Raw genomic sequence first — 11,170 nt, 5'->3', positions numbered from 1 at the left:
TCGAGTGTCCACTAGATGGCTCTGTGGAAAATGCTTTGAGATCCGGTGGCTTTCTTGGGAGAGCGGCAGCGTCCCGGTGGAGGGAAGGGCGCCCCCAGGGAGGCTGGGCCCATTCTCCTGAGGCCCCTCGCCCCGCCTCTCCTCAGAGCTCCCCGTTCCGAGGCAGCCCCTGAGCCCGCCGTCGGGAAGCGGGTCTGAGCGAGTCATTACTCAGGATCCACCCGTACGAAGATTGCCAGTGACTGATCTTCCCATCCTCTCCTTCGTGGGAGGTTCGCTCCCTAACGAAGCTTATTCGCCATGAAGAGTGTCTGTCCTCAGCCCCGTCCTAGGCCACGGGAAGCCCCCTGGCCTGGGTTGACCTTGGAAACTCGGGGAACTGTCCCAAAGTCAGTAACTGGCTCTCCACCCCCCTTTAGGGAAGGACAGGGTGACCCGACCCTGTGCCCTTTGTCAGGGAGCCAGGTCGACTCTGGAGCCAAACTGCGAAGTCTGACAGACCCCGGGGTCAGATAAAACTGTTGCCGTTGGGGCGGCTGGGGGGTCGGGGCAGTCAGGGTGGCTGGGTCAGTGAGGGCGCTGGGGGGTCAGGTCAATCAGGGCAGCTGGGTCAGTCAGGGCACTGGGGGGTCAGGTCAGTCAGGGCAGCTGGGTCAGTGAGGGCGCTGGGGGGTCAGGTCAGTCAGGGCAGCTGGGTCAGTCAGGGCGCTGGGGGGTCAGGTCAGTCAGGGCAGCTGGGTCAGTCAGGGCGCTGGGGGGTCAGGTCAGTCAGGGCAGCTGGGTCAGCAAGGGCGGCTGGGGGGTCAGGTCAGTCAGGGCAGCTGGGTCAGTCAGGGCGCTGGGGGGTCAGGTCAGTCAGGGCAGCTGGGTCAGCGAGGGCGGCTGGGGGGTCAGGTCAGTCAGGGCAGCTGGGTCAGCAAGGGCGGCTGGGGGGTCAGGTCAGTCAGGGCAGCTGGGTCAGTCAGGGCGGCTGGGGGGTCAGGTCAGTCAGGGCAGCTGGGTCAGTCAGGGCACTGGGGGGTCAGGTCAGTCAGGGCAGCTGGGTCAGTCAGGGCGCTGGGGGGTCAGGTCAGTCAGGGCAGCTGGGTCAGTCAGGGCGCTGGGGGGTCAGGTCAGTCAGGGCAGCTGGGTCAGTGAGGGCGCTGGGGGCCCAGGTCAGTCAGGGCGGCTGGGGAGCTGGGTCAGTCAGGGCAGCTGGGTCAGTGAGGGCGCTGGGGGGTCAGGTCAGTCAGGGCAGCTGGGTCAGTCAGGGTGTCTGGGGGCCCAGGTCTGTCAGGGCAGCTGGGTCAGTGAGGGCGCTGGGGGGTCAGGTCAGTCAGGGGCCAGGTCAGTCGGGCAGCTGGGGGGCCGGGTCAGTCAGGGCGGCTGGATTCTGCCATCAAAGCACCGTGCGCACTGGTTGGTCATCTAACGTGGGGAACACGTCCGTGTGCCTGGCCCCTCAGGACGGTTAGTGCAATGACTGTCTCCCTCACTGCGGAGTCCGCAGAGCGTGGTGTGTGCAGGTCTGAGGCGTACGTGGTGGCAAGTGCATGTGCGCCAAGGGGGAGTGTGTGTTGTGGCTCTTTCCGGGCAGCTGCGTGAGGAGCCCGTGCCACCTGGTGAGGCCCATCGTGCATGTTCATAGGGTACCTGCCGCTTTGGAGGACGTGAGGGGCTCGCAGGGTGAAGGGGACACGTCCGTTGTCTGGTAACGGGCCGGGCAGTGCCCGCTGGACCGCATGGACGGGCTCCGACAGAAAACGCTTGCCTGGCGTGACCGACAGGGCGCCCACACGCGATTGTTGCTGGAACTGTTACATTGCGTCGTCATCTCTTGAGTTTTTGATTAAAATGACAATTGGAGACACGACTTCCCGATTCTGTCTGAATCCGAGTTCTGGACCGGTCGGCTCGGAAGCCCCTGCTGTCACGTTTTGGTTCCGTTGTGTTAATTGCCGTGTGGTGGTGACGCGAGCCGCGGCGGCCGGCGGACCGCGTGGTCTTACGAAGCCACCTGCCATTTCGGAGCCTCCTCTGTGACACGAGGACCTGGTTCCCTGAACAGCGCGGCCGGCAGCTTGGGCCAGGCCCTCGGCGGTCTCGGCGCGTGCCCAGCCCGTGCAGCCCTCTCGGCCCGCACGCGGCTGACTCCAGGCACTGGCTTGTAAGCCGAGGATATGGCGACAGGTGATGAGACGTCACCTTCCTCATCGCCCTCAAGGACGCTGGCTTCCGTCCCGCCGCCCGCCCACCGCCTGTCCCCTTGGCTCCGACGGAGCCGACGTGGCCAAGAACGGAAGGGGGCCTCACCCCAAACTCCCAGAGGACTAAGTCCCTCCGAAAACTGTGCAGGCGCCGCGGAGACAGACCCTCGCCCCGAGTCTTCGGCTGAGGCCTCGGCCTTACCACCGCCCCCGATGCCGCTACTGCAGCCCCGTGAGAGGCCCCGAGGAAGTGGGGGTGAGCCACGCCTCAACTCCTGATGTGCAGACGCGGAGACATAAACGTTCACTGTTTGAGCTCAGAGGTTTGTATTTTATTTCATTTTTTAAGATTTTATTCATTTATTTGAGGGAGAGCGAGAGGGAGCACGGGGTGGGGGGAACTTGCCGCCGAGTGGAGAGCCCGAAGCGGGGCTCGATCCCGGGCCCCCAAGATGATGGCCTGAAGGGAAGGCAGACGCTCAGGAGACTGAGCCCTAACCCTGAGTTACGGGTTTGAGCCTCTCCGTCCCACAGTCCGGGGCCTCCATCCTTCTCGGGGGCCGGGGGGGCTGGTATGACTTGAAAAGGAGTGTGTTGGGGGCAGAATCTGTTACCAGCAGCGGGCCACGACGCAAGTGGCTTTCCGGCTGATCCACGGCCTGCCGTGGCTGGCCCCTGGGGCCGCTGTCCCGAGCCGCGTCCCCGCCTGTCTCCCCGTCGGCCTCAAAGGCCCGAAGCACCCGCAGCACCGAAATGCCGCCCTCTTTAGGGCGCCCGAGCGGAAATCTGTGGTAAGGTCTGCAGCTGTCACGGCGCAGGAGGGCCTTACCCGTGCGCCGCGGGCCGTCGGGGCTCTCGGAACCCTCGGGGCCTCATCCCGAACGTGAGGGGCTGCACTGGAGCGGGGCTCTCCCAGGGGGACCCAGGTCAGCAGCGTCAACACTGGCCGGGAACACGGTAGACATGCGAGTTCTCGACTCACCGCAGATCTGCCCAATCTGAAACTCTGGAGGTGCGGCCCCGGATTTAGGTTTTAGCCAGCGGTCTGGCTAATTCTGACACATACGAAAGTTCGAGAACCCCTGGGCTCCAAATCCTCTAATCCCTTACAGCTCCATCAACACTGATCTTAGTAATTACGGGAAGCGTTTGTTGATCATGTGCAGGAATCGTAAAAGGACGTTATAGTCACTATCACAGCGCCCTATGAAGCAGATACTCGTTATCTTCATCCCAGTAATATCTCTAATATCTTGGCTTCTTAAGGGCAGGGGTGATTTTTTTTTTTTTTTTTGAATCTCTGAACTTCTTTAAACCTTGCGTAGGATTCACAGTTCCTTTTTAGGTGTGTGTTTCTGTGTATTTGAGTTAGTCGGTCCTCAGTGTTTACAATGAATGAATGGGCAAACGAATTTATGAATAAAAACAGTAGGAACGCATAGCTGCGGTCGTTAAGTACAGAGGCCCTTTAGAAGGTGGTGAGATGAAAGCGGGCACAGGTCGGGTGTTCTCATACCCTCTTAACTCGGTATTAAGAGGACGCCAGTCTGCTTCCCGCTGAGGCTGGTCTTGATCAGAAGGTAGCCAATCTCTTGGTTCCTACTGATTTCAGTTCGCGGGCATCAACTATGGAAGAACCCAATATGCGATTTATTCATGTTCTCTGGAGAGGGACCCCGGGGAAGAAATTATTTTACAGAAATAAATTCATATCTCGAGGGAATAAAGATTTGAAATGGTATTTCAGACATATTCATGAGAGTAAGTCCTGTGCCTTCTAGAAACTAGAGGAGGGACCCTGAGGCCGTGGTGGGCTCCGCGGCTCACTCCTTAGACCTTGTGGTTGACTTTGTAAGGCTACGTGGGGTGGTCTCCGCATCCTCCCCAGATCCGGTCTTTTTGTCCATTAAAGGGAACGGCAGCATGTCTGGCGCTCTCAGGCATCTCAGTGATCACGTCTACATCTGGGACTTCCTCCGACCTCGGCAGCATGTCGCACATTACTTCGGGTTACTGTGACGTTACCCCGTGCGTGTGCGCGTGTGCGTGTGCGCGTGTGCACACTTCTTTCTTTCTTCTTCTTTCCTCCGTAGCAATGGTAAACACTGTTCCAAGCTCATTGCAGATCTTTCCTCAGAATTATCCTGTAGGGAAGGTCCAGTTGCTGTAGGGATGTTGCTGACGAGAACACGATGAAGTGACAGCACCTTGCTTCACGTCACAGTGCGGAGTTGGGATTCCGGCCCATTCCGTCTGACACTAAGCCCAAGGCTTTTAACTGTTATTTTAAATGCTAATCTGACTAGGTCAGAATTTGGGATTCTGATTGGGTCCATTTAATAGTGGGTGTGGTCACTGCCTCAGAATAGGCTAGAAACCCATGAACTTGTGTGACCCTCTTATTCTCCTTGTTTCCATGCAGCAGATGTTAAAGTTAAGTCTACATGACTACAGGCTTGGTCTATCCTCCCTCCCTCCCTCCCTCCCTCCCTCCTGTAGGAAACTCTCATCCACTCAGTCTTGAGGAGCTAACGGTAAGTTTGGCTTTAGAAGAGCTTCCTCTTGGGAAGCCTTCCTCTTGGGTTTAGGTTTCAAGCTGAGGCCCAGGTTACTAGATGGGTTTACGCGGGGTATTAGGAACCAAGCCCAGTTATAAATAAGATGCGTATATGTTTCATATAACAAGTTACTCCAAACTTGGTAGTTTCAAACAATATGAATTTACCTCCTTACAGGAGTTCAGAAGTACAAAGTAAGCTTCACTGGGATGAAATCAAAGTGTCAGTGGGGCCGGACTCCTCGGAACGGCACCGTTTTCTTTTCTGGCTACTAGAGGCCACCTGCACGCCTTAGTTCATGGACCTTTCTCCATCTTCAAAGCCAGCAATGCAGTATCTTTAAGTCTCCCCTTTGCTTCTCACCCTTTGCTTCTATAATCATATCTCCTTTCTCCGTCTCTGGCCCTCCTGCCTCCCTCTTTTAAGGACATTTATAATTGCATTTGATTAACCCGGATGGCACAAGACACTTCCTCCATCTCAAGATCCTTAAATGGATCACATTTTAAAGTTTCTTTTGCTATTAAGGTACCATATTCACAGGCTCTGGGGATTAACATATGGACATCTCTGGTGGGTCATTTAATCTGTCCACTATCGTTTGCCCTCTGGTCCTCAAAGATTCATGTCCATCCCTCATACAATATATACTCACCCTATCCCAACAACCCCGAAAGTTTCATTCATTACATCATTAACTCAAAGTAAAAAAAAGAAAAAAAAAACTCATCTTAAACTTCTTAATTAAAAAGTCCCACATCTCATAATCAAAATCAACATGACTCATGCAATCTATCCTTGGGCAACGTTTCTCATCATCTATGGACCTATAAAACCGGGGAACAAATTCTCTGCTCCCGAAATATAATGGTGGTACAGACATAGGATATCACTTGCAGACACGTTCAGGAAGGGAGCAAATGGAAAGGAAGAGGAGTCACTGTTGCCAAGAAAATTAGAAATGAAGCAGGAAAAGTCCACTGGGTTTCAAGGCCTAAGGATGATCTGTGACTTGAGACTTTAGTTGCAAGTCTGAGTCATCTTTCCTTCTTCATGAAGGGTCGCGTATGTTTGCAGCGGAGTGATTTTATTAGTCTGTAGGATTCTGGAAGTCAACAGCCTTCTTTCATTTTATCTTTTCCCTCTCCCTTTCTGTCTAAGATGGAAGGGTTTCTGCTGGTATGAAGCTCTCAGGATCTTTGTGGGTGCCCTGTGACTGTCCTGGGGATTCCCTCCAGTAGACGGGAGGCTCCTCCACAGAGAGATCCTGGACAAACCCATCTCTATTCCTAACTTCTGCTTAAATGGCAAAGGAGACCTATGAGGCATATGCATGATCCCCCTTAAGGTCCCTCTGTGTAATTGAATATTGTGGTCATTTGCTCCTTCTGAGGTGGTAGCAAGGCTGCCCAGTCACATCACTGGCTTTCTTTCCAGAGCCGGCTTTCCTGACAGTGCATCTCCTCATTCTAGCAATTCTTGAATCTAGACAGAATTTCCCAAATCATCAAGTCTCAGTTCCTTCTAATAATTCTTCTCTCAACCTATGTCTGTCTTCTCATATTTTATTATCAGCATCGAGAAGAAAGCACTCTAGACCTTCGACAATTTGCGTGAAAGTTCCCTCAAGTTAAAGACCCAAGTTCACTGCTTAGAGCTCTACTTTCCACATTACTGTAGGACAAGTCCAGTGAGCTTTCTGCCATTATATAAAAATGGCAGCTTTCTGACTTTTCCTATAGTTCTTACATACCCCTCGTTACCTTCCGAGCCCTCCCTGGGAGTGTCTTCAATGTCTGTTTTTCTACCAACAGCCTTTTTATGAAGGTTTAAGTATTCTCTAAGGTGATGAAGTTCTTTTTTATACCAGAGTCCTCATTTCCTTTGGAATCCTCACATCCATATTAAAAAAAAAAAAAAAAAGATTTGTTTACTCATTTGAGAGAGAGAATGCACACAGGGCAGAGGGAAGGGAGAGGGACAAGCAGACTCCGTGCTGAGCAAGGAACCTGACTCAAGGCTCAATCCCAGGAGCCTGAGATCATGATCTGAGCTGAAACCAAGACTTGGACACTTACCCGATTAACCCACCCAGGTGCCCGACATCCATATTTCTTCTAACAGTCTGTTCAAGGCAATATACATGTTTTCTATCATTCTGCTCAAAATTCCTCCAGCTTTGGCTTATTTCCCAATTCCAAAGCCATTTCTATGTGTTTGGTTATTTGTTACACCAACACTCCTCTAACATGTACCAAAATCTGTATCAGTCAGGGTTAAACCAGAAAATAAGGAATCAGTAGCAGATGTATTTTGAGACTTATTGCAAGAAATTGGCTTAAGCAACTGTGGTGACTGGCCAAGTCCAAAATCTATAGAACAGGCTGTAAGGAAGGGCAGGCTGAACTCTCGGGCACAGCTGAAGCTGGTGTCCGCAGTTGGAATTTCTAATCTGGGAGATCTCAGCTCTGCTCTCAAGGCCTGTTAATTGATTGAATCAGGGTTACCCAGATTAGTTAGGAAAAAACCCATTTATTTAAGGCAAACTGATTATGGGCTCTAATCACATCTAAAGATGTCTTCATAGCAACTTCGAGACCATGGTGGGGATTACAGCCTAACCAAACTGACACGTAAAACTGACCGTCACACGATGGTGCCTAAATTCCCATTTGTCATTGTCCCTTGTTCGCAATATAGCTTTTAGAGCCTTGAAGAAGACGAACAAATGTCTGGACCAAAAAGCAAGATGAGAACATTTCCTATGTCCCCTAATCACGATATCATCAACACCCCCACCATTAACACTAAGCAATATATTTAACGCAAGGATACTTAGAGCGATTAGAAAACAACATAAAATAACGTATATTTCGTGGTTATATTATATGGGAACGACTAAATGTTTCACGTGAGTTCATAGGAAGAGTTAACTGTTGATTAAATTAAGAAGGGAAGGATCGAGAAAGTAGAATATGACGTAGCAGGGCTTGATTACAAGGTAGAAGGAAGCAGATACGGCTTATCAAGCAAGGGCATAGTTGGGAGAAAACACTGAGGACACTGCGCTCCCTCACCCTTATCCTCAGGACCACGGAGATGGGCCGTGCATATTCTGGGGAAGCCTGGGCCGCAGAGTTGATATCTGAAGTAACGTGTAAGGAAGAGTCCTGATGGAAACAGTCGACAAGAAAGGTGAATCTGGCAGACGTGGACACAATGGACGCGAAAGGGCAGCGGTTCCTGTACCACTGGGGTGGCAGGAGGAGTCAGAGGCCATACAGATGGGGTGGGGGTGCGAATGCACAATAGGAGGCAGATGCCAATGGCGCTTTGAAGCAAGATACAGAAGGCATGTGATCGAGCGAACGCTGGGGATGAAGAGTTGGCATAAGGAGAAATCGATGCCAACTATTTTGTATTGATCATATGTTGGATTGGGATTTTATGCTAATGCAATCAAGAGCCCACGAATCCTGCCTTCAGCCATCCAGGTTTCCTGCTTCCGAGGCCACTAAGTAAGATACTAAAGCCACTAAGAAAGGACGAAAGAGGAAGCAGAGTAATACTATTATTAGCAGACTTCTGCTTGTAATTCCAGCACAAAATAGCAGTAAGCTAGGATGAACCACGTGGAAAACTTTGTAAGGCACCAGAAGCAGCCTATATATAGCTTAGATCCAAAGCAGGCCAAACAGCTTTCTGTGTTTATTAAGTTCAGCCTGGATAGGCGGCCCTCCACTGCCGGCGTGGAGAGACCGATGCAGAGTGCACCCCGTGCCAGGGCAAAGTGCTGATGTCTCCAGGCGTGAATGAAAAGAAGATATTCACAAAGGGGAGAAAAAAGGGTTGCGCCGAGCATCTCTGAGCCTTCGCCCTTTTGGCCTAAATAAAGGAAACGGACTTGCAGCTTCAAAAGCAGTAAATGTTATTCCATCTGAAACTCCAGTCCTAGAAAATGTGGCAAACTCATCCCCGACCTTAACCAATCCCAGTATTTTTTGGTAGGTGGCGTTTCTTTCTTGCCTTTTTTCCCCCCGTTCTGTCCTGAGAGATAACTAAGGTCTAGGGGCGCCATGAGAGCCTGCCTTTCTACAACAGGTACATCATTGTAAGGCTGGTTAGTTGGCAAGATAGTGGCAACATTGAGAAAAGGGATGGAGGAGGGAATTCTACTTGGAGTGAGAGGTTGGCATAGCAGACAACGTGTATGCCCAAGATGACGTAGCGCCTCACACTCAATGACGCTTCAGTGAGGGGACCACGTGGAACCACTTCGTGTCCTGCAAGGTCAGCAGGAGAAAATAGTAGAGTCCAAGAGGAATGGCCTGCTGTGAAGAGAGCAGGCCAAAGAGAGCTATGGCTTTAGGCCATAGTCCATCCTGGTGACTCAGCAGGCCGGGCGCTGGTGGCGTATGCACCCCTACCTCACTCCTCTCTGCCCTCGAATCTCTGTCGGTGTCCCTATTGGCCACTGACCATAAAACGCCTGCTCATGGGGTTCATATAAGTCAGCCTGTGTGGGCACAGCGGAAGGTGGAGGAGAGTTCAGAGGGGCAACCAGGTGTCGCGTGGCTAGCCTGGGAGCTAAGTGGCGAGTGAGCTGACGGTTGGAAATGGCTCTCAGCTTGTAAGAAGAGCAGGCGTAGGAACAGGGACTTGGGATACAATTTACGGACTGTTCAATCAGGAAGAAAAGACCGCATTTTTACTGAATATTTATTACGTGCCAGGCGCGGTGCTAGGCACGTTCATGTTCCCTCATTTATTCTTCACAATAACTCACTAAAAAGAAGAATTGACATTCTGAGAGATTTGCTAGTTCATGGGCCTCATACTGGCAGCTCAAGAGCTCAGCATCTGTGTTTTCTCCGGCCTGCAGGGTGCTTTAAAAGTCAGAGGATTTCACATAAAAACGCAGGTTTCTGGCTTCCCTGGAAAAATCAGAAGATCTGGCATCCGCAAGCTTACAGTCCTGCAGGCTGGAATGGTGCAGTGACTTTCCTCTTGAGATTGGACACGGACTTTGGCACATTCTCCGTCCCTGCCTGTTTGTGTTGTAACGTCCAGATGAATTGGTTGAGATTATCTGCCAATTATTTTAATTTGCGACTCTGATCTACGCCCTCTTATTTTACAGATGAATACATTAATTCATGGAGAGATTGGACGACTTGTTCAAAACTTCACAGCCAGGTAACGCCACAGTCGGCCCTAGAACTTGTCTTAGGTTTCTGCATCAAGCTCTCTGTGGAATGTAAAAGCTGATTACTATGAATTTTACGGTGATCAAGGCACTGTGGTGCTGGCTTAAAAACAGACAAATACACCATCAGAACAAAATAGAATCCAGAAATAAAACCACACATGCATGGTCAACTGATTTTCAACAAACATGCCAAGGCAATTTAACGGGGGAGAGGAAAATCTTTTCAACAAATGGTGCTCGGATAACTGGGCTAAATGCATGGAAAAAGTAACATCTACCCCTACGTCTCACTATACACACAAATTAATTCAAGATGGATCATGAGATGTAAAAGCTAAAATTATAAATTTTCCAGAAGAAAACAGCGGAGCCTGCCTTTGCGACTTGGAAAAAAAAAAAAAAACAACACAATAATTTATTGGAGAGGACACAAAATGTACCCACCATAAAGTAAAACAAGTATTTAGAAGGATGGTTGCGCTTCTCGCATGAGATAACGTAGGAGGGTCAGGAGTGCTGAGCCTGGAAACATGAGAAAGTAGAGACGTTGAAGAAGCAGCAGCAAGAGATAAATAGAAAGGGTTGGCAGAAATACGGCGAGAGGTTAGGATATTCGGAATCTTCCCCAAGGCTCCAATAGCCGCCTAGGTAATTTGGGCCTATAAAGTTTATTTGGAAACTTACTAAAAGCCCCTTCTCGGAGGCTTCAGGGAACTAATGATTCCCATTACAGAAGCGATTTCTTTTGGAAACTTTGGACCCCCTCAACGCTTTGTTTGATTCTCTGTCTGTGGGATGCTCTGAAGCCCCGTATGTTTCTCCGCAGTCTTAGTCATACCAGGATTTCTGGCCTTGACCCTCAAACTCTGTTACGGCCATAGCTCCACACAGCGTTGGTTTAAAACAACCCTGCGTTGATGACGTAGCGGAACCCGCGCTCGGAAACACCTGATTCTTCTTTCCTGATTGGATCGATGGGTGCGGTACAGAGAAGGGTGAGGACAGAGTGAACGCGCTGGGTTCCCATTTCCCCCTTGCCATTTGGGTGCCGGGTCTTCTCAGCTACATAAGCAGACATTGGATTTCCTGATGGTGAGACTTTCCTCTCTTCCCTCCTAAAATGTTCACTTTGGTGAATTGTTGTATCCGTATATTTTTAAAGATTTATTTATTTATTTGAGGGGGGAGAATGCATGCGTGTGTAAATGGGGACGGGC

General features: G+C 50.7%; 1 long non-coding RNA gene across 1 annotated transcript; it reads left to right on the top strand.

Moving 5' to 3' along the window:
• Positions 1-1,866: 1,866 nt before the first annotated feature.
• LOC119864906 lies at positions 1,867-10,373 on the top strand. The gene is made up of 2 exons (XR_005375395.1): positions 1,867-2,509; positions 9,885-10,373. It is a non-coding gene; the product is annotated as an uncharacterized LOC119864906 (long non-coding RNA).
• The last annotated feature ends 797 nt before the right edge of the window (positions 10,374-11,170 follow it).

This window comes from Canis lupus, chromosome 21 (genome assembly GCF_011100685.1).
Source record: "Canis lupus familiaris isolate Mischka breed German Shepherd chromosome 21, alternate assembly UU_Cfam_GSD_1.0, whole genome shotgun sequence".
Classification (NCBI taxonomy): Eukaryota; Metazoa; Chordata; class Mammalia; order Carnivora; family Canidae; genus Canis; species Canis lupus.
This window is presented reverse-complemented; position numbering and strand designations above follow the sequence as displayed.